Source organism: Oratosquilla oratoria, chromosome 7 (assembly GCF_046742065.1).
Source record: "Oratosquilla oratoria isolate Oo_2021 chromosome 7, ASM4674206v1, whole genome shotgun sequence".
NCBI classification, from domain to species: Eukaryota; Metazoa; Arthropoda; class Malacostraca; order Stomatopoda; family Squillidae; genus Oratosquilla; species Oratosquilla oratoria.
The window spans coordinates 14,503,811-14,506,310 of NC_134783.1; positions in this window are offsets into that span (position 1 = coordinate 14,503,811).

Genomic DNA, 2,500 nt, shown 5'->3' on the forward strand with positions numbered 1-2,500 from the left:
ATTAAACGGTGGGGATTTTTCCTTGATTTTCTGTATGTATTCTTCTTCTTAGTTACACCAAGGGACTCCCATCGAAAACACTTAATTTGGGTATTAGATCAGTTCTGTAGTGATGTCATGATATCTTCAGTCCAATTATCTTTAATTTTAGACCTTAGAACCTCCCCTAAGGGCGTGACCTTACAGTCGTGAACCAATTGAATTTTCTCCTCCTCCATCCTTTCTCCAATCAGATCCGCCATTACAACTCCGCATTCAAGACTGCTTACTTAAATAATCTTGAATTCACTGCAAATTGAATTAGTTTAATATTGTGTACATCAACAAAACATAAAGAAATAAAATCGAGTACCGAAGCCCTTGTTTAAAAACATAACACTAAAAGCGAAGTAATAAGATTCCTCGCCTTCGAAAACTTTTTTACAAAACAGCCGATCCAATAAAAATTATATCCTTATCAACTACCTCTCTTTCTACCTTTATATGCAAGCCTCTTATAAGAGCCTCTTACATTGAGATACAGGGAAATAAAAGCAGTCAGAGACAGAGAAAGAGAAAGAAGGAGAGAGAAACAAAGAGAGACAATAAAAAACAACAAAAGACGAAAACATAGAGATATGCAAAGATGAAAGAAGCAAACTTCAAGTCACGAGCCTCTTACATTGGGAGACAGAGAAATTAAAGCAGTCAGAGACAGAGAAAGAGAAAGAGAGAGAGAGAGAAACAAAGAGAGACAATAAAACAACAAAAGACGAAAACGTAGAGATAAACAAAGATGAAAGAAGCAAACTTCAAGTTACGAGCCTCTTACATTGAGAGACAGAGAAATTAAAGTATTCAGAGACAGAGAAAGAGAAAAAGAGAGAAAGAAGCAAAGAGAGACAATAAAAAAAAGACGAAAACATAGAGATATACAAAGATGAAAGAAGCAAACTTCAAGTTACGCCATTTGTGGTGTAGACTCGACCGCCCTCGAGGTCGAAGGCACTGCCGAAGAAGGTGGAGACGGTAACGAATACGCGGCTTCAGGAGCTCCCGACCATCTTCTTTTTCGTGGCGGAAGGCAGAAGCGTTAGTTAGCGGAGCCGATGGGAACCGGAGGACCTCCCACAAGAACAGGTTTAAATAATGGAAGATCGTAGCTTGTGTTTGCGGGAGGAGGAGGAGGAGGAGGAGGAGGAGAAAAAGAAGAAGAGAAGGACGATGTATAGAAGGGTAGAAAAAGCGAGGGGAGGAAAGAGAAGAATAGAAATAAGTGAATAAAGAAAGAAAATGGAAAAGAAAAGAATGGAGCTTAGGAAGAGGAGGAGGAGAAGGAGCAGGAGAAGGAGGAAGATGTATAGAGGAGGAAAGAGATGAGGGAAAGTGGAAAGGGTATAGAGAGAAGTGAATAAAGGAGACACATGGGAAGAAGGAAGAAGGGGGCCGAAGAAGAGGAGGAGGAAGAAGATGAATAGTAGAAGAGAATATCTGGGGAGGGGGAGAAAGGGGATTGGAGAAGAGGAATGAATAAAGATGGAGAATGGGAAGGAGAGAAAGATAAGGGCTAAAGAGGAGGAGGAAGTTGTAGGTTTGGAGAGAATAGGGGATGGGGAGAAAAAGGAAAAAATATTTAGAGAAGAGGTGAATGGAAGAGAAGAATTGGAAGGAGAAGAAGAACGTAGTAAAGGGAGAGGAGGAAGAAGTGATTTTGAGAAAGAGAGGAGGGAGTGGAGAGAGGAAAAGATTAATTAAAGAGGAGAAGAAGGAGGAGAAAGGGAATGAGCAGGAGGAGGAAATATGTGGGAAAAAAAAAACAAAGAAGGAGGAGAGGAAATAGAGAGAAAAAAAGAGAATGAGTAGGAGTAAAAGGATTAGGAAGAAAATAAGATTGAGAAGGAGAAGGAGTAAACAGACAAAAAAAAAATGAGAAGGATAAAAGGGGAGAAGAAAAAGAAGAAAAGAACAAAAAAGAAGAAGAAGAAGAAGAAGCAGGAGGAGGAGGAGAATGGGGTGGAAAAGGTGCAGGGGAGAAAGAAGGGAGTGGAGAAAAAAGGATAAGAGGAGGAGGTGGAAGAGGAGATAGAGAAGGGGGACGTAAAGCGGGAACCTAAGGAGAAGGAAGACATGCAGGAGGAACAGGAGTGGAGTCGAAGAAAGAGAACGAGAAATAAATGAAGAACAAAAGGAGCATGAGGTGGGTAAGACGAGGAGGAGAAGGAAAGTGAGGAGGAGGACGTAAAGGAGGAGGAGGAGGAGGAGGAGGAGGAGGAGGAGGAGGAGGAGTAAAATGAGAAGGACAACGTAAAGGAAGAGGAAGGGGAAGAGGAGAATGAGAATGAGAATGTAAAGGAGGAGGAGGAGGAGAAGAAGGAGGAGGATGAGGAGGAAAATGCGAAGGAGGACGTAAAGGAAGAGGAAGAGGAAGAGGAGAATGAAAATGAGAAAGTAAAGGAGGAGCAGGAGGAGCAGAAGGATGAGGATGAGGAGGAAAATGAGAAGGAGGACGTAAAGGAAGAGG